The sequence below is a fragment of the Schistocerca piceifrons genome, chromosome 1 (assembly GCF_021461385.2).
Source record: "Schistocerca piceifrons isolate TAMUIC-IGC-003096 chromosome 1, iqSchPice1.1, whole genome shotgun sequence".
NCBI lineage: Eukaryota > Metazoa > Arthropoda > Insecta > Orthoptera > Acrididae > Schistocerca > Schistocerca piceifrons.
Window position 1 is genome coordinate 662388507 of NC_060138.1, and position 21307 is coordinate 662409813.

The 21307-nt window shown below is 44.5% G+C and overlaps 1 protein-coding gene across 1 annotated transcript in view; it reads right to left on the bottom strand.

The window, feature by feature from the left end:
• The window catches only part of LOC124805630, a 99931-nt gene that overhangs the window by 44805 nt on the left and 33819 nt on the right, over positions 1-21307 (bottom strand). The window lies entirely within an intron of this gene.

A 21307-nucleotide genomic window follows, 5' to 3' on the forward strand; every position in this document is an offset into this window, starting at 1 on the left:
ACTGAAGTGAATTCTACAGAAGTATCATCTAAGAAATAACTCAATTTCTTTCAGATTTCCGTAGTAAAGGCTAAAATGTGTGTTGTAGAGTGTATAGCTACTTTTAAAATGAATTTGTTTTCTGTTATGTCATGTTATTCTGTGAAACAGCTAAATGCTAAATAAATACTTTTTTTTAAAAAAAAAAAGATTTAGTGTTGCTGTGAAGTCAGTGTAGTAGATTTTTTCTTTCCACTGATTTTGTGATACACAGTAAAGAATACATACAACTGATAGATAAAAAAAAAAAATATTTTTCCGTAACCCTTAACTGTGTGTCACATGACAGGAAGGAGAGTTGTTATTTGGTCATGAAAGTCTATCCACAAATTCCCTTCAAATGTTCAAGGGCACATTTAGGTTTTATCAGCTCCTGTCTTGGTGTCTGGCTTTCCTTTCTTCTCGCTTTGCCTGTTCTCGTCCTGTCAACAGTTCATTATCTCTGTCGAAAACACTATCAACACACTTCTGCAATCCCTTCTAAGCATCACCATGAACTACTCTTTCCACCATGTTGGTCGTTTAGTAACAGAAACTACCACGTGACACACATGACCCGTGTTTCGTCTTAGAATACTTTTCAGAGCTATCAGCTGGCCAGAAATTGAACTCCATGCGTTCATATGGTGAGGCGCACATGCGCGATCTGAGTTTGCCATAAGATTTAAATGCTACAGCAACTTCATGCGACTACCGTTCGTCATTTGGTTGGCTCAAATGGCTCTGAGCACTATGGGACTTAACTACTGTGGTCATCAGTCCCCTAGAACTTAGAACTACTTAAACCTAACTAACCTAAGGACATCACACACATCCATGCCCAAGGCAGGATTCGAACCTGCGACCGTAGCAGTCGCGCGGTTCCGGACTGAGCGCCTAGAACCGCTAGACCACCGCGGCCGGCCGTCATTTGGTGCGACTGCGTTAATATACACTCCTGGAAATGGAAAAAAGAACACATTGACACCGGTGTGTCAGACCCACCATACTTGCTCCGGACACTGCGAGAGGGCTGTACAAGCAATGATCACACGCACGGCACAGCGGACACACCAGGAACCGCGGTGTTGGCCGTCGAATGGCGCTAGCTGCGCAGAATTTGTGCACCGCCGCCGTCAGTGTCAGCCAGTTTGCCGTGGCATACGGAGCTCCATCGCAGTCTTTAACACTGGTAGCATGCCGCGACAGCGTGGACGTGAACCGTATGTGCAGCTGACGGACTTTGAGCGAGGGCGTATAGTGGGCATGCGGGAGGCCGGGTGGACGTACCGCCTAATTGCTCAACACGTGGGGCGTGAGGTCTGCACAGTACATCGATGTTGTCGCCAGTGGTCGGCGGAAGGTGCACGTGCCCGTCGACCTGGGACCGGACCGCAGCGACGCACGGATGCACGCCAAGACCGTAGGATCCTACGCAGTGCCGTAGGGGACCGCACCGCCACTTCCCAGCAAATTAGGGACACTGTTGCTCCTGGGGTATCGGCGAGGACCATTCGCAACCGTCTCCATGAAGCTGGGCTACGGTCCCGCACACCGTTAGGCCGTCTTCCGCTCACGCCCCAATATCGTGCAGCCCGCCTCCAGTGGTGTCGCGACAGGCGTGAATGGAGGGACGAATGGAGACGTGTCGTCTTCAGCGATGAGAGTCGCTTCTGCCTTGGTGCCAATGATGGTCGTATGCGTGTTTGGCGCCGTGCAGGTGAGCGCCACAATCAGGACTGCATACGACCGAGGCACACAGGGCCAACACCCGGCATCATGGCGTGGGGAGCGATCTCCTACACTGGCCGTACACCACTGGTGATCGTCGAGGGGACACTGAATAGTGCACGGTACATCCAAACCGTCATCGAACCCATCGTTCTACCATTCCTAGACCGGCAAGGGAACTTGCTGTTCCAACAGGACAATGCACGTCCGCATGTATCCCGTGCCACCCAACGTGCTCTAGAAGGTGTAAGTCAACTACCCTGGCCAGCAAGATCTCCGGATCTGTCCCCCATTGAGCATGTTTGGGACTGGATGAAGCGTCGTCTCACGCGGTCTGCACGTCCAGCACGAACGCTGGTCCAACTGAGGCGCCAGGTGGAAATGGCATGGCAAGCCGTTCCACAGGACTACATCCAGCATCTCTACGATCGTCTCCATGGGAGAATAGCAGCCTGCATTGCTGCGAAAGGTGGATATACACTGTACTAGTGCTGACATTGTGTATGCTCTGTTGCCTGTGTCTATGTGCCTGTGGTTCTGTCAGTGTGATCATGTGATGTATCTGACCCCAGGAATGTGTCAATAAAGTTTCCCCTTCCTGGGACAATGAATTCACGGTGTTCTTATTTCAATTTCCAGGAGTGTATATCAGCAATGTTGCACACTCTTCAGTTCGTAAAAGTAATCAATAAGCCCTAAAGAGATGCCTAAAAATGCTGAAGGTGAAAACGCTTAAATAGTATATGCCTGGCGAGTCGAGGATACCTTGTTTGTAGTTAGCATTGTGTTTCTGACACGATCATTTCAAAATCCACTATAGCCGGCATATTCGTTCTGAGAGAATTTGGTAATTGTGTGGATATTTAAAAAAATTATATATCGTTATTTTTCAGTCACACGTTTTTTCTAGTATAACTGGTTTCTACGTCCAGGTATCATTTTCATTAGTTGCGTAAGCGAGCCGTCGTGTCTGTGTCGGAACTATAAGTAAGAATACTAACAGATTGAAAAAGAAAGGACATATAAAATGTTTTATGCTTCAAAATTTAACAGTAGAGAACAAATGAAGAAAAAACTTGCGCGTTCAAAGTGTGGGAATGGTACCGTATTAGCAGACACCTCGAGAAAGACACCTCAAAATTTGAAGCATTACGTTTTCCTGATACAGTGGATTTAAATGTTTCGATCTTATATAAATCACCGTTATTCGCCTCGACCATTGAATCGAAAGCTAAAAACAAATTTGATTCTTGTATCATGAAGTCACACACAGTTGTACACTTAAACGCTGTTTTAGATCGAAGTGAAGATTTACAAGTAAAGAACAATTTTAAAACTTCCCTTAAGTCACGGAAACAAAGCTATGCCTGGTACAAAAATTACTTTTCAATTCACTCTTTCCTCTTCCCTGTATGTGCACAGAATTTCTTTCGCACTCCACTTTTTCCACTCTAGGATGAACGTAATGATACAAATTGTAACGGTAATAACATTTACGCACTGCATGAACAATCCTTTAACGAATCTATAAATAGATGTTATGCTGCCCCCTAATATTCTTCCGAACATATTGACGACCAGTGCTAGTGCACCATACCGATTAAAGTGGAACAGTGGTTAGTACCCTGGCATTGCATGCGGGAGGACGGCTTTTTAAATCCATACATCTACATCTACGTATATACTCCGCTAGCCACCAAGCGGTGCGTGGCGAAGGGCACAATTGGCGCCAAAGTCATATTTCCCCCTTCTGTTCCACTCGCGGATCGTGCGAGGGAAAAACGACTGTCTGAACGCCTCAGTACTAGTTCTTATTTCCCTTATCTTTGAATGGTGACCATAGCGCGATTTGAAAGTTGGTGGTAATAATATATGCTCTACATCCTCGGTGAAGATCGGATTTCGAAATTTAGTGAGCTGTATATCTGCAAGTGTGTCCCACTTCAAACTTTCTATGAGATCTGTAACGCTCTCGCGATGGCTAAATGTACCAGTCACGAATCTTGCTGCTCTTCTTTGGACCTTCTCAATCTCTTGAATCAGACCCAACTGGTAATGGTCCCATACAGACGAACAATACTCCAAGACTGGACGAACTAACGTACTGTAAGCAATTTCCTTTGTTGAAGGACTGTATCGCTTCAGGATTCTACCAATCAACCGCAATCTAGAGTTCGCCTTACCCGTTAGTTGTATAATCTGACCATTCCATTTGAGATCATTTCGAGTAGTCACACCCAGATACTTGACGGACGTTACCGCTTCCAAAGACTGGGCATTTATTTTCTACTCTTACATTAATGGGGATTTTCGCCTTGTTATACGCAGTAGGTTACACTTACTAATATTGAGAGATAACTGCCAGTCATTACACCACGCATTTATTTTCTGCAAATCCTCATTGATTTGTTCACAACTTTCGTGTGATACTACTTTCCTGTAGACTACAGCATTATCGGCAAACAGTCTAAGGTCGCTGTCAATATCATCAACCAGTTCGTTTATGTAAATCGTAAGAAGCAGAGGACTATTACGCTGCCCTGGGGCGCACCTGAAGTTACGCTTGTTTCTGTTGAAGTCACCCCGTTCAGGACGACATACTGCCTCCTGTCTGTTAGAAAACTTTCTATCCACCCGCATATGTCATCGGATAGACCGTAAGCGCGCACTTTTTGTAGCCAGCGACAGTGCGGAACTGAGTCGAACGCCTTTCGAAAGTCGAGAAATATGCCATCTAGATATAAGTTCTCCATGGTTTTCCGAAATCTGTCCAGGTAAATGCCAGGATAGTTGCTTTCATCTTTCATAAGGACAGCGCAAACTTCCTTTCTTACTTTCCCCAACTCATTCTTTAATTATCTCGTTGTCGACAGAACGCTAAAGCATAACTTCTTTCATTTTTGTGCACGTCGAACTTGGGTTCCAGCAAAGGATTTAGAGAGAATTACCCTCTAAGGAAAAAAATCGTCATACTACGATGGAATTAGCTGAATGGAGAGGGAATCGATAAATGTGATGTACACGCACAGACAGACAAATGATCACAGTATCAGAAAAAATGGATGATTTATTCAAGACAAAGAGCTTCATAAACTCAGGAAGTAAATAATGCGGTGGTTCACTTCTGGCCCTTGCGCAAGCAGTTACTCGGTCTGAAACTGATTTGCAGAGCTGTTGGGCGTCCTTCTGAGGGATATCGTGCCGAATTCTGTCCAATACCGACGTAGCTGGGGGGCCCTGCCTACAATACTCCAAACGTTCTCAATTGGGGAGAGATCCAGAGAACTCGGCATCTCTCCAGAATTTGCCCTAAATGAAATAAGGGGAACCATGGCGAAAGACTGAAACTTAGAGCTGAGGGCAAAAAGATGGTCTGTACAACACAGTAGGATCGCGAAGCGGATAGACATGTTTTGTTGCAGCTCGTCAGTAACCGCAATGACATGCGGCGTAATTGGCAATGTGATGTTTCTGCGTGTGTGTCCATGTGTGGCGAAAGTCAGCGTTTCCACACGCCGCAATCGACAGTGCAAAGCTTTATCGCGCAAGTCTTCTTCGGATGACGCAAAGTGCCGGGGTTAACAAGGTCAGTCACGCCGCGGGTGAGTGAACACGTGACGAAACTTTCGGTTTTCCTCCTAAAGAGCGGATTTAACTCGCAAGCTGGCGACCTCATCTGCAGAGGACGACCGGAGAATAACGATTGTTACGAAATTCTTGAGTTGTCTTGCCGAAACGTACTGTGATAATACATTACTGGCTATTAAAATTGCCACACCACGAAGATGACGTGCTACAGACGCGAAATTTAACCGACAGGAAGAAGATGCTGTAATATTCAAATGATTAGCTTTCAGAGCATTCACACAAGGTTGGCACCGGTAGCGACAACTACAACGTGCTGACATGAGGAAAGTTTCTAACCGAATTCTCATACTCAAACAGCAGTTGACCGGCCTTGCCTGGTGAAACGTTGTTGTGATGTCTCGTGTAATGAGGAGAAATGCGTATCATCGAGTTTCCGACTTTGATAAAGGTCGGATTGTAGCCCATCGCGATTGCGGTTTGTCGTATCGCGATATTGCTGCTCGCGTTGGTTGAGATCCAATAACTGTTAGCAGAAATGAAATGAAATGTCGTGTGGTTAGGGCCTCCCGTCGGGTAGCCCGTTCGCCTGGTGCAGGTCTTTAGAGTTGACGCCACTTCGGCGATCTGCTCGTCGACGGGGATGAAATGATGATGATTAGGACAACACAACGCCCAGTCCCTGATCGGAGAAAATCTCCGACCCAGCCGGGAATCGAACCCGTGCCCTTAGAATTGACATTCCGTCACGCTGGCCATTTAGCTACCGGGGGCGGACACAGTTAGCAGAATATGGAATCGGTGGGTTCAGGAGTGTAATACGTAACACCGTGCTGGATCCCAATGGCCTCGTATCACTAGCAGTTGAGGTGACAGGCATCTTATCCGCATAGCTGTAACGGATCGTGCAGCCACGTCTCGATACCTGAGTCAACAGATGGGGACGTTTGCAAGACAACAACCATCTGCACGAACAGTTCGACGACGTTTGCAGCAGCATGGACTATCTACTCGGGGACCATGGCTGCGGTTACCCTTGGCGTTGCATCACAGACAGGAGCGCTTGGGATGGTGTACTCAACGACGAACCTGGGTGCACGAATGGCAAAACGTCATTTTTTCGGATCAATCCAGGTTCTGTTTACAGCATCATGATGGTCGCATCCGTGTTTGGCGACATCGCGGTGAATACACACTGGAAGCGTGTATTCGTCATCGCCATACTGGCATATCACCCGGCGTGTTGGTATGGGGTGCCATTGGTTACACGTCTCGGTCACCTCTTGTTCGCATTGACGGCACTTTGAACAGTGTACGTTACATTTCAGATGTGTTACGACCCGTGGCTCTACCCTTCATTCGATCCCTGCGAAACACTACATTTCAGCAGGATAATGCACGACCGCATGTTGCAGGTCCTGTACGGGCCTTTCTGGAAACAGAAAGTGTTCGACTGCTGCCCTGGCCAACACATTCTCTAGATCTCTCACCAATTGGAAACGTCTGGTCAATGGTGGCCGAGCAACTGGATCGTCACAATACGCCAGTCACTACTCTTGATGAACTGTGGTATCATGTTGAAGCTGCATGGGCAGCTGTACCTGTACACGCTATCCAAGCTCTGACTCAATGCCCAGGCGTATGAAGGCCGTTATTACGGCCAGAGGTGGTTGTTCTGGGTACTGATTTCTCAGGATCTATGCACCCAAATGGCGTGAAAATGTAATCACATACCAGTTCTAGTATAATATATTTGTCCAATGAATACCCGTTTATCATCTGCATTTGTCCTTGGTGTAGCAATTTTAATGGCTAGTAGTGTAAGCGAATAGGGTGCCATGCAAGCCTTGGGTTTCACAGAATTGTTGTTTACTCTCTTCCGCAGCGATAGTGGAAGATTACCATTGCCGGTGCGTAACTAGTTGTAGGTGTCGCAAGTTAGCGTGCGCTGTTTATCCTTCAGTGACTATGTAAACAGCTGCTAAGACAAGTCAGTAAGATTCTTGTTGGATACCCAGAACGATACTGCGCAGATATAGTGAACATGTACCCAAAACTGTAGATCTGGAGAAATGCCCCGTGGGAAATTATACGTGGGCGATTGGAAAACTAGAAAAGAAATAACTTGGTACTTTTGAGGAATGCGGTTAATGAATAGATGTAAAAATTAATGGGATTAACACCTGGAAAAATGAAAGGTATTATACAGAATAACTAATAGAGTAAAGGTTGGAGACGGAGAGAAAATTCTGTAGGAAAAGACGAAGACTGGAGCGAGAATCATAACCGCTAGTAGTGTCGGAGGCGGGAAATACACAAGGATTGACGGAGCACGAGGATCTGCCATAACGCAAGTTTCGAGAACAATAACAGAAAGAAGTGAACAACTGTATGCAGACTGCACTGAATGATTTAAGAAGATCGCTGCAAATAATGAAAACAGTCCTTTCCGGAAGCCAAGGCTGGCCGTATATCTTTCGCTCCGAAATCATGATTGGCACTTGGCATTATATGACTTCTGCATATTTAAGAGTAACTGCATAGTGGGCTTGCATCCGGGATGGTAACTAGAGAAGAGTTGACTCACTTTGGGAAGAATTGGTTCAAATGGCTCTGAGCATTATGGGACTTAACATCTGAGGTCATCAGTCCCCTAGAACTTAGAACTACTCAAATCTAACCAACCTAAGGACATCACACACATCCATGCCCGAGGCAGGATTCGAACCTGCAACCGTAGCGGTCGCGCGGTCCCAAATTGAAGCGCTAGAACCGCTCGGCCACCACGGCCGGCAATGAAGTAACAGGTACAGTCAAATGAGGAACACGAGAGTTAAGGGGGTGTAAAATTAGAACGGTGAGCTACGTTCAGGAATAAATCGTCCGAAGTTTTCTCTGTTACACGTACACTTTCTGAGCAGTTATCATTTACTCTTGACAATTTTAAAGCTCAACATGAAACGCAGGCGTAGTCAGGCGATCGACGGCCGTCTTTAGCAGATAACTTCCAGAAATGGACACCTGTTCCGGTAATTTTTCAAATTTTCAGAACATTGGCAGACAGAGAACGCATTCCTTACTAATCATCGTTTTTCAGATGACAGAGATATTGTACACACAAGACTAAGAAAAACATTACAGAATTCAACGACTACTACGCTACGCGCAACAGCGACAGAAAAACGTTCGCGACATGAATCTGATGGTGGGGAAGCTGAACAATGGTTTCAGATGTACGCATGGCGGCGACTTGCCGGAAGAACAGCGTGTGACCGGAAGACAACGTTTACAAAACATTCGTTTGGCCTGTTTTCAGTGTCGGCATTCCCACGTCGCAGCGTTGGGTGGGAATTCTGAAGTCGGGAGGGGGACAACTGATTCTGAATCCCTTCGTGGTTTTCTTAAAGCGACATAATCTTAGTAAATAGACTTGTCTGTCTCGGTCGTGTCAAAAAATCAGTTTTATTTAGTGCGTCTCCTTCCTCCTGCATCTCAAATACTTAATTCAAGTTTTTGTTAAAGTTGATCTTTGTGGCTTTAATTGGTGAACAGTTTCACTTACAGTCATTCGTCAGCATTGTCAAATAAAACGTTAAATTCTTCTTCTTCATTAAGTGGCAAGGGTCTTATCGACCATCGCATGCTCTACAAGCCTCCTCCATTTCCTTTTGTTGAGTGCACTGTTTGTCCATTCAGTGTTCATGTTCATCCTGGCTGTGTACTCCCGGATGTTATCTCTCCACCTACTTCTGGATCTTCCTCTCGTCCCATCTATTGTCCTTCCAAATGCTATTTTAGGTAGCCTGTTTTGTGTCATTCTTTCTATGTGGCCTGCCCAGTTCAACCTTCTTTTCTTTAGCACATCTACGATGTTACTGTGTTTGTACAGCTCTCTTAATTTTTCATTTTTTCTTATCCTCCATTCCATGTTATCTTCATCACATACTGGACCAAAAATTTTTCTTAGTATTTTTCTTTAAAGTATTAACAGTTTTTCTTTACCTTTCTTTCTAAATATTAGTGGTTCACATCCGTATAATGTTACTGGTATAATGATCGACTGATAAAAGCTTATTTTGAAGTTAGTACTTAGTGATTTTTCGGTAAGATTTTGATAAAACTAAAGAATGTTTTGTTCGCTGTTGCTAAACGGGCATCTATTTCTATATCCATTCCATTATTGTTACTAAACGGACTCCCTAAGTACTTGAAGCGGTCAACTGTTTTGAAAGTGAATCCATCTGCAGCCGAAGGTGCATCACTTTGGCCTTTCTTACTTATGAGCAGATATTCTGTCTTTTCTTCATTAACAAGTAATCCTGATTTCTCATCAATTTTGTAATAATTTTGCATTATTTTGATTAAATCTGTTTTGGAGGTACTTATTAATGCTATATTATCTGCGTCGGGAAGTCTAGTAATGTTCATCTCCTGCATTTGCATCCCTCGTGGATTAGGTTTACTAAATCCTCTATCGATCTTCTCTAAGACGGGGTTAAATAAGATAGGTGAAATGGCATCTCCTTGTCTCATTCCACTGAAGACTTTAAAATTTTGTGTTTCTCCTACAGTTATCTTGATTCAACGTAAAGTTTCATCTGTACAGGTTTTAATTAATCTGATTAGCTCTGATGGTATTTCAGATTCTCTCAATACATTTAGAAGTGTCTGTCGGTGGATGCTATTGTAGGGCTTTTTGAAATCTGCCAACAATATGTGTACATCTACATTGAATTCCTACGCCTTTTCAGTTATCTGTCTCAGAGTGAAAAGATATCTACTGTGGATCTATTTCTGCGGAAACCACATTTGTAGTCACCATTTAATTCTTCACTAATTGGGATCAGTCTGTTTAATAGGCATGTCGATAGGATTTTATAAGTTACAGAATTACTTTTTCGAATATCTCGTTGTTGCTTCACCAGTCAGTTTACAGTTACTCTCTTTACGTAATATAGAGTGGCGCTGGCTGAACTAAAAGAATAATTTTTATCTTTCTGTTTTCATATCTACGTAGTTGTCCGAATCAAAAATCTGCTTGAAAGTTCAGTTTTGACTGACTTACCATGAGGAAAAAGTAATCTTGAAATATTTCTTATAAATAGAGTTTTATTGTAATGAATATTATATGACATTTATTGGTAAGATTTCCGCATATATACGAGACATCAAGTTCATCGTTCGTTCCCGATAGCGAAAGATCGATGAAAAAAACATTCAAAGAGTCACTGTATTTCATAATATCTACACTAGGCTATGTCGTAATGTTTTGCCTTGGAACTTCTAATCTGAGACCGACAGAAGGCAGCATTTTTGTGACTTGTCGAGTGCTAGCAGTTCACAGCCGAATTGTCTACCGAGCGAGGTGGCGCAATAGTTAGCATACTGAACTCGCGTTCTGGAGGACGCCGGTTCAAATCCGCGTCCTCCCATCCACATTAAAGTTTTCCGTGATTTCCCTAGATCGTCACAAACAAATGCCGGCATGGTTCCTTTGAAAGAGCACGGTCGATCTGCTTCCCCGTCCTTCGTTTAAAGGACGTGCTCCGTCTCTAGTTGTGACCTCGATCGCGATGGAACGTTAAGCCCTGATCTCCTTTCTTTCCTTCTCGAAATGTTCTCTGCGACTGTACTGAATTGTCAGCGTTCAAGGTTTATGCCAGGCATTGTCCCTTGCTTTATTACGCTGATATGGTTTAGTCACCAATGATAAGATTCACTGATGGCATTGTTATCCTCAGTGAAAGTGAGAAAGAGTTGCAGAAACTGTTGAATTGAATGAACAGTCTAATTACGCCACAGTTTGGACGGAGTGAACCGAAGAAAGACGAAAGTAATGAGAAACAGGTGAATTGAGACTAAACTTAAAAATCGCTTTACATTGTGGTACACACCACCCCCGTCCACCCATACATACATATGAACCCGCATCTCCTCTCCTGAGTCTCTAGGCTAGTTACGCCTTGTCTTTAGTTCGTGTCCAGACTAGTGGCCGGTATTATATAATGGTTCAAATGGTTCTGAGCACTATGGGACTTAACATCTGAGGTCATCAGTCCCCTAGAACTTAGAACTACTTAAACCTAACTAACCTAAGGACATCAAAAACATCCATGCCCGAGGCAGGATTCGAACCTGCAACTGTAGCGGTCGTGTGGTTCCAGACTGAAGCGCCTAGAACCGCTCGGCCACAACGGCCGGCTATTATATAATATGCAAGGGATATGATGTGAGAACGAGGTGAGTCTCCTCTTCCAATACACACTGAGGTTATAAAAGTCATCGGGTAGCGACGTGCACGTATACGGATAGCGACACTGTCGCATACATAATTTATTAAAAGGGAGTGCATTGGCGGAGCTGTCATTTTTTCTCAGGTAACTTATGTAAAAAGTTTTCGGGCGTGGTTATGGACGCACGGTGGGGATTAACAGGCTCTGAAAGCGGAGTGTTAGTTCGAGCTAAGCCCGTGGGACATTCCGAGATCCACAGTGTCAAGAATGTGCCGAGAATACCAGATTTAGGGCACTATCTCTCACCACGGACAGCGCCGTGGCTGACGGCTTTCACGTAACGACTGACAGCAGTGGCGTTTGCGTAGAGTTGTCAGTGCTAACAGACAATTCAACACTGAGTGAAATAACGGCAGAAATCAATGTAGGACGTACGACGAACGTATCGTTAGGGCAGTGCGGCGAAATTTGGCGTTAATGGGCTATGGCAGCAGACGACAGACGTGAGTGCCTTTCCTAGTACAACGACATCGCCTGCAGACCCACTTCTAGGCCTGTGACCATATCGGTTTCACCCTAGATGACGAGAAAATCATGGCCTCGTCAGATGAGTCCCTATTTCAGTTGGTTAGAGCTGAAGGTAGGGTTCGAGTGAGCGCAGACCTCACGAAGCGATGGACCCAAGTTGTCAACAAGGCACTGTGCATAGTGGTGGGGGCTCCATAGTGGTGTGGGCTGTGCTTACGTGGAATGGACTATGTCCTGGTTATGTTCGGCGACTTGGAAAGCATTTACAGCCAAAAGACGATGGAACTTTTATGGATGACAATGCGTCGTGTCACCGGGCCACAATTGTTCGCAATTTGTTTAAAGAACATTCTGGACAGTTCGAGTCAATTATTTGGCTACCAGGATCGCCTGACGTGGATCCAACCGAACATTTATTGTACATAATAGAGAGGTCAGCTCGAGCACAAAATCCTGCACCGGACAGCTACAGAGGCAGCATTGTTCGATATTTCTGCGGGGGGCTTCCAATGACTTCTTGAATCCATGCCACGTGGAGATGGTGCACTTGAGGTATCGCATGGCTTTTGTTACCTCAGTCTAGTGTGCCATATGCATCTCTGAATCCTGCGGATGAAGGTGTAGCATTGTGGAGTGCTAAGGCGTACACTTCTTGATCGGTATCAGTGGGACCGCCAATTTTAAGATCTTCATCAGACTAACAAATCACCATCATAAAACTGAGCTTCATCTACATTTACATCTACATGGTTACTCTGCAATTCACATTTAACTACCTGGCAGAGGGTTTATCGAACCATTTTCATACTACTTCTCTACCATTCTACTCTCGAATGGCGCGTGTGAAAAGGAAACCCCTAAATCTTTCCGTTCGAGCTCTGATTTCTCTTATTTTATTATAATGATCATTTCTCCCCACGTCGGTGGGTGTCAACAAAATATTTACGCATTCGGAAGAGAAAGTTGGTGATTGAAGTTTTGTAAATAGATCTCGCTGCAAAGAAAACCGCCTTTGTTTCAGTGACTGCCACCCCAACTCGCGTATCATATCAGTGACACTCTCACTCCTATTACGCGATAACACGAAACGAACTGCCCTTCTTTGCACTTTTTCGATGTCCTCCGTCAATGCCACCTGGTAAGGATCCCACACCGCGCAGCAGTGTTCCAACAGAGGACGGACAAGTGTAATGTAGGCTGTCTCTTTAGTGGGTGTGTCGTATCTTCTGAGTGTTCTGCTAACAAAGCGCAGTCTTTGTTTCGCCTTCCCCACAATATTGTCTATGTGGTCTTTCCAATTTAAATTGCTCGTAATTGTAATTCCTGGGTATTTAGTCGATTTGTGCGTACCCATGTGGATGCCCTCGCACTTTTCTTTCTTTAGTGCTAATTGCCACTTTTTGCACCATACAGAAATTCTCTCTAGATCATTTTGTAATTGGAATTGGTCGTCTGATGATTTTACTAGACGGTAAATTACAGCATCAACTGCAGACAATCTAAGGGGCCTGCTCAGATTATCACCTAGATCATTTATATAAGTCAGGAACAGCAGGGGCCTATGACACTACCTTGCTGAACGCCAGATATCACTTCTGTTCTGCTTGATGATTTACCGTCTATCACTATGAACTGTGACCTCTCTGAGAGGTCTCTTTAACCCATTACTGTTCCTCATATATGTAAACGATAACATACAAAAAGGAGAATTAGTTCTTTTTGCAGGCGACACTAGTATCATAATCAGTCCCAGCACACGTAAAGAAACAGAAGAAATGGTAAACAAAGGTCTTAAAAATGTCATCGACTGGTTTCCTGCGAATGGTCTTACTCTCAGTTTTAAAAAGACAACATATTCAGTTCTGCACATCTAGAGACACTGCACAATTATAACACATGGTGAGGAAATAATAAATGTGGCGTAAACACCAAAATTATTAGAGATAGAACTAAGGACACAGAAATCCACCCTGACTATGATCACTACAAGAGGGCCGACTGACTTATTGTTGTCCAATTTCTAACGTGACAATGTCTTCTTCTATCACCGGGATTTCCCTGGTTTTCGCTCTCGGGTACCTGAGGCAGTGACGTAGGAGGGTGGTTTAACTGTGCTGCTCCTCCGCTCACCCCCCCCACTCCCGCCGTCCTTTTCATCCTCCTCCTCAGATTGCTCAAAGGAGCGCGTCTGCGGGCTGCGCAGCGGAGAAAGTGTGTCGCCAGCGTGCTGGCGTGAGGCGGACGAGACCGTGACAGCGGCCGCACGGAGGCAACGTCACCGCTGCGCTTACACTCGCCTGCACATGTGCTACAACACTCGTCCTGCCGCCGTCTCAGCTGTTTATGGCGCTCTTACCCTAAGCTGATGGCAACGTTTGGTTTGACTCTGAAATCTAAGCGCAGAGTATTGCGTTGTAACTGTACCAGTTCGTATTTTCCTTGATTTCCGTACGCTGCACCTACGGGAGGAAACGAGCGATGTTCTTCAGGGCTGTCGACTGAGTGATTTTACATAAAGAATTTGTGACGTAATTCTGTTACCCTGTACTGAGCAGCTTTAAGTTGATGACTTGCACAGATAGACCGCGAAAGGTTGAAACCCATGAAAACTGCGAAACTCCTGAAGCTGGCTCTATGGCAAACATTAGCAAACTTTTATGTACTTAAGTATTTCGACTACTAAGTCACTTCTGTAAACAGAACAGATTATCATTCTGAATAATATTCCACAGTTCTTCAGAACAGGTATATTAATATAATGCTTTGCTGCTGTTTGCTATGGAAGTTTTTTTTCACAGATGGCGGGAAATTTTCTAAATGTGAGACAAAAGTCTGCCGACAGAGCCTTGTTTCAGACCCGTTACGTGATGTTGACTTGCCAATAGACACAGAGCCGGTCCCGTTAGTCTTAACTTCCAGGACGTTATACAGCTGGTCCTAAGAGGTCGTTAATCGTCATTATTAAGAAGTCTTATGTTATTGTTCTGCTGTTTTCAAGAACTCTAAAAGGCCGAAAAACGTTCTGTTGTCGGAAAATTTCCGGTGTTCGCTTAGTTCGTGCAGCCGTGGAAGTATCGTCCACCTACTAGCGGATAACTCAGAGTTAACTTGGAGACAGAGGACAAAACTCTAGTAATATAACGTTCATAGAACACCTGCTACTGCCATTCTCTTCTAAATGAGATGAATGCAAATAAGACCATTCGACATGGCAATTAAAATCCTGAACTAGTGGTTCGAAGCGTCTTGTTTTACCAGTTATTTTTGGTTTCTCCGACTTAATCTTACAGCAATTAATTAAAGAGAATTTTACAACAGACGCGCTTCGGTTTTGTTTACAAAGCATCTTCTGTGTTCATTCTGGAAATATGGATACATATCGTCATTCATTTTGCTTGTTAAGATTATAACAACCAAAACGTACAACATACATATTTCCAGAATGACGACATAACATACTTTGTAAAAAAAGGTGAAACAAGTCTGATGAAAAATTTTCTTTAATTAAATGCAGTAAGCTTAAGACGGAGAAACCAATAGTAATTGCTTTTAATAGCTGCTGCGGAGATGATCATGCAAACAAACATATTATAGTCTTCTTTTATATTATCTATAACAACGGATATGTTAACTAATGAAGGATGCAAGGGGGAACGTATAGCACAGACTTTCTTTTTATTGCAAGGTATTTTAAACAATATGTAACGATTTGGACCGTCTTACTGTAGTTTTGATTGGGTCCTATTCTGGTGCTACATTTATTTTATTAGGGAATCACGCTGTAAATTAAAGTAAAACACCATCTGCTTCCGAGAATTTTTCCGGGTTGTACGGACGTGGACCAAGGTACTCTTCTATCCCTGACGTTTCGTCCAAAGCTACGTTGGACATTTTCGGAGGTGCTCCTGGTTGTGCTGAGTCTTTCTGACTCAGCACAACCAGGAGCACCTCCGAAGATGTCTAACGTAGCTTTGGACGAAACGTCAGGGATAGAAGAGTTACATGGACCACGGCCGAACATTCCGGAAGAATTCTCGGCAGCTGAAACATCCGGTCGTGAAAGCCTTCATTGCACCATCTGCTTCCCTGTTTTCTCTCTGTCCCCGAAACGAGAGTGATACTGAAATTACTGAACATTATACCCTCTGTACAGGAGTAATTTTGGGCCTTAAGGTAACGCCTTTCAAACTATAATTACTGGTGATCACCAAAAGGCCGTAAGAGAAGATATTGATTTGAACAAGGACGCCAAGAGAGCAGGATGCATGCCTAGGAGGTAGTTGGCAGTTAGTTCCAGCCAGGTACTGGCAGCCTAATGGATATAGACCCAGTAGAGAAAGTCAACTTCACTTCTGTAAGTGTCCTGGAGCAGGTGTCCGCCGGCCACCTTCGGCACAACAAGGGGAGATATTGCGCGCCATCGTAGTCCACTGTTGCTCCTCGTTGCGAGCGTTTCTCTCTCTCGCTCATCTCAACCTTTTAGGAGCTTCATTGACTCCGATCTGGTAAACCTTATTTTAAATCTTATTTTAATTCATGCTGCATGACATGTGAACCTGAATTTGAACACAAGTGCACTCTTTCATCCAGATTCCAGTGCTAAATATTCGTCTTCTGTTGTTTGTAAATCTTGAATGCTGAATATGTCGCAATTAAGGAGACCAGTTTGGGCTCTTCCCATTCTTACGAGTTTGGTATTGTTCTTCTCGTTCTCCTACATCCCCATGATTAACCTCGATTAATTTATGTTCAAAATCACTGCTTGATTCATACCCTCAAAGAGGATCGAGTCACTTACTTCTAAGGCCACACGGTATGGAATCATCTTCATTGCGTTCCATTTGTTAGCGGAACTGGTGAGCATGCGAGGTATAACACCACACTATGTTTACACCAAAGCTGATAGGCAATTCCAAATTATGACACCAGTCAGGTGACAATGTTTTTTGAGTATCGGAGACTATGTTTCCATCCGATGACATTTCAAGAGTAGACGGGAAACGATGCAGACTGGTTTCAAATGGCTCTAAGCACTGTGGGACTTAACATCTGAGGTCATCAGTCCCTTAGACTTAGAACTACTTAAATCTACCTAACCTAAGGACATCACACACGTCCATGCCCGAGGTAGGGTTCGAACCTGCGACCGTAGCAGCAGCGCGGTTCCGGACTGAAGGGCCTAGAACCGCTCGGCCACAGCGGGCGGTGCAGACTGGTTTGACGCAAAAGAGGGTAAAATAAGATGTCTCTCATGACTTCCATGCTCACAGAGTCCGAATATTATCTTATCGTTCCGGTTTCCACAGGAAAAAGCAATAGAAACTCATTTGTTTCCTTAGCAGTGCATTAAATATGATGATATGAAACACGAATAAAAACAAATTCAAATTGTCATACGTCACATCGCGTAGAGCGTCAGTTTCTGAGACAATGAAACGATCTAGATAAGCATCGCATTCATGCGACAGATTAACTAAGGTAGGCCTTTTGTTTAGATTTTACATTGTTTTTAACTAGCGAATAAATTCATATCATACTGTACCATGACTAGAATGTAAACAACCGAAGACACAGACATCCTTCTGAGATTTCGAATACTTATTCGGTAGGTTACATGCAAGGTACGCAAGAGCAGTCCCTTGGATCGTTGACGTGGTTGCACAGACCACAAACCACTTCAGTTCTGTTTACATTCTTATGGCTCAGATGCATGCTGTGCTAACAATACACGTGGTGGTATTAATCTACCATAATATTATTACACCTGAGAGCAAGAGCGCTTTGTTCGACTTATCGTGAGTTTTTATTGTTATATTTCATGAGGACACGCTGAAGCACTTGATAATGTACGCACAACTGTCTTCAAATAATTCACAGTGATATACGTTTTCCTTAGCCATCACTGTACTTGCTTACTGTAACGTCACTGTGTGTTTCCGATAACGTCGACGGAACGCCAAGTGCAATATTATAGTGATCGGGTAATAACCTTGTGGCTGAGCGCCCTTAACCGACACCCAAACGCTAGAAGACGCCGCTCACATACTGTGTAAAGAGTCATTAAATCCAGGTCCCGTGTGTGCTAGGTAAACATGTTTTGGTGGAAGTCTGCTTTTACGATTCTTCATCATTTTGATTTATGATCCAAGCATGTTTCGCCTGTGATTTCTGTGCAGTATGACCATCCTATGATTTTCTTGAGCTTTCAGCGTATCGTGTAAAAAAGTAGGAACACATTTTCGCAACTATTAGATCATAGTTGTGTTCACTATATATGACGCGTAAGAGTCTCCACTGAAGAGGACGGCCTGGATGGTGTGTTTCTAGGTAAGTGAAGATCGCAGTTTCGAGTCTCGCACTGGACGTGTCTGCTGATATTGAATGTGTCATTGCAGTGCATGTCTTCTACAGTGGTGGAAATCAGTACCAAGACAAGGTTCCTACGAAAGTAATAGTACAGTGTTTGAAGCACACTGTATCAAAGTTATTATTAAAGTGATATAGGCAGTCGTGACGGAATTACGTAGTTTCTTTCATAGCAAGAGTATCAAATGAGGTGTTTCCATTACCCGGACCGAAACAGGCATAAAGGCACTCGCTGTTCTTTTGTGTTATTGCATTGTTAGCACTTTCTCCAATCTACGTTCTTCCTAATTACCTCAAAAATTCTGTTCGGTATTAATTTTGTTAGAGTTTTTAGTTCTTGCAGTTCAGTTGTCACCCACTCTTCTTGTATCGCACTTTTCAGCTCACATACGACCTCAAATTGCCCTCCATAGTGATAAACACGCCTTGCAGGTATTCCCCAAAGATTGACCAGATGCAATATGTTATTGAAGCATTAGACTTTCATTCCCTAGGTCGTCATACATTCTAGTCAATTCTGTCTCTATCATATCAGTGTACCATGTTAGAGCAACTTCTAGTGTTCAGTCAAGCAATGCGTGATCTACCTTTAGCGCAGAAGGCTGCTCTAATCATAACACTTTCTCTTTCTTACCTTCTGCTCTATTCTCAGATCATACCAGTAATACTGAAATCCATTTGGCCCATCTACATTAAACTACTTCTCGTCACAGATTATTTAATCGCATTCTGAAGAGCATCTAGTCTTCTTATTTTTGGATGTTACAGCAGGTTTCTGCAGTCGTTTCTTGACGACAAGATGTTTTCATTTGACAAAATTTGTTGTACGCGTCTGGCAGATACTGACAACTGTAAATCAGCAACAAGTTGAGAAGAATAACAGTTGGTCACCCCTGCTTTGAGCGAAAGTAACCGTTTCGATGCCTCAGATAATTTTGTACCTTGCTCATATCTTCAGTTCTGCCCATCTTCTTTCTGCAGTGTACAGAAATTATCAGTAAGTGTACTTGAACGGTTCGACTTCGTGGAGATTTGAAGATTAGAGAGTCTGATATCCTTGTGCACACCGACTTTTACTTTTTCATCTCATGGTAACTGTTTTCCACATGATACTGTCAGAATCGTGATTTATACACTGTCACTAATGGTCTCTGCTCCCTATCTTCAGTCAAGGTACATACACACACATACACTAACACCACACAGAGCCTTTATTCCGAGTTCTACTCTGTACTACCTGAATTTTAGATGAAATTATAATTAACTCAATACCACTAGCTGCTGACGGGCGTTGGTATAGATCAACGGGGAGAGTTGAAAATGTGTGCTCCGACGGCGACTCGAACCCGGGATCTCCTGCTTACATGGCAGACGCTCTATCCATCTGAGCCACCGAGGGCAGAGAGGATGGTGCGACTGCAGGGATTTTTCGCCGGCACGCTCCCCGTGAGACCCACATTCTCAACTTGTAGTCCACACACTACATTCGTAGTGCCCCTCCCATTATACCCATTACTCGCGGCAGACAATCTACCGAGTCCCGTAAGAGTTCAGGCAAATCGTGTGCATCCGCACTGAAGAAGGTCATCAGCCGATCAGCCGATTAGCCTTAAACGATGTGAAGCTGGCATCTGTTCTTCAGTGCGGATGCACACGATTTGCCTGAACTCTTACGGGACTCGGTAGATTGTCTGCCGCGAGTAATGGGTATAATGGCACGGACACTACGAATGTAGTGTGTGGACTATAAGTTGAGAATGTGGGTCTCACGGGGAGCGTGCCGGCGCTAAATCCCTGCAGTCGCACCATCCTCTCTGCCCTCGCTGGCTCAGATGGATAGAGCGTCTGTCATGTAAGCAGGAGATCCCGGGTTCGAGTCCCGGTCGGAGCACACATTTTTAACTGTTCCCGTTGATGTATATCAACGCCCGTCAGCAGCTAATGGTACTGAATTAATTATAATTTCATTCTAGAAAGCTGTACGGTCACCAACGGCATAAATTTAGATATCTTGTTGTATACTGCTCTACCGACATCAAAAGCGATAATATGTATTTGCATTCGACGTTGTACTGGATCTCATACTATTGCGTATACACTGTGCACAACTATTCCAACGGACAATATTAATTTTCCTACAAGTATCCATGACTTTAGACTGATTTTCACCAGGGTACAGGGGTTGCAACTGGAGGAAGAGACTGGAAAGAGGTGAGGGAGATGTGTGAAGGTGAGTTTAATGTCCCATCGAAAGCGAGATCATTATAGACCAAGAAAAAGGGCTGACTGGAAAAAAATAGGGAATGAAATCGGTCATGCCGTTAGAAATAATCATCGCGCGCCAATTGCCTTAAGCGACACGTGGAAATCAGGAGAAATGATAATCTGGGTGGCCGGACGGAATGTGAAACGGCGCCCCCCAGAATACGAGACTCGTGTTTTGACAGGTCCTCGCTGGGTGAGAGGAGTACGCGGCGGCGGCTTCTGCTGGCGGCGTCGCGGCCTGGCTGCGCCCCTGCCCCTGCCCCTGCGGCCAGTGCCACGCCCAACACGCGCCGGCGTGTCCCGCACAAATGTCAGCACCCGAGCCGTTCCAAACCTGAATCTGCTCACCCCGCCAGGACAGGCCACCGTCCCGGCCGGGACCGGCTCGGCCGTCGCGGCTGGCTCGGGCTACGGGCGCGTGCTCTCTCTCTCTCTCTCTCTCTCTCTCTCTCTCTCTCTCTCTCTCTTGCCTGCTGTACTGACTGACAGGTGAGAGTCTTACCGGCACTCGAGACAGCTGGAAGCACTTCCAGTTCCAACTGCATTGGAAGTCCGTCCCACTAACAGATGTAGAAGTAACT